Source organism: Camelina sativa, chromosome 15 (assembly GCF_000633955.1).
Source record: "Camelina sativa cultivar DH55 chromosome 15, Cs, whole genome shotgun sequence".
In the NCBI taxonomy this organism is placed as follows: Eukaryota; Viridiplantae; Streptophyta; class Magnoliopsida; order Brassicales; family Brassicaceae; genus Camelina; species Camelina sativa.
The window spans coordinates 22,593,160-22,593,454 of record NC_025699.1 but is presented as its reverse complement, the minus strand read 5'-3'; positions in this window follow the sequence as shown (position 1 = coordinate 22,593,454).

Sequence of the window (295 nt, the reverse complement as noted above, 5' to 3'; positions counted from 1 at the left end):
CTCCTCTTAAAGACTCTACCCTTTTTCTTTCTCTTTTCTTTCTTTTCTTTTTATAACAGTCAAGTCCCAAACCCAACAACTGAACCACCTAGTCCTATCTAGCTTGAAAAATGCAAACTAGAACTACACAAGGTCTTACTCTTGTCAGTTCAAACCTAACACTTTCTACCAAGCTCAATCCCAAAAATAGGCCTCACATACTCAAGAATAAACAAGGCTTGAAAGAAGGTTTGGTTTAGGGGTAGGGGAACTGATCTTAATGATTTAATCAGCTACTTGGATCAACAAGAGTGGT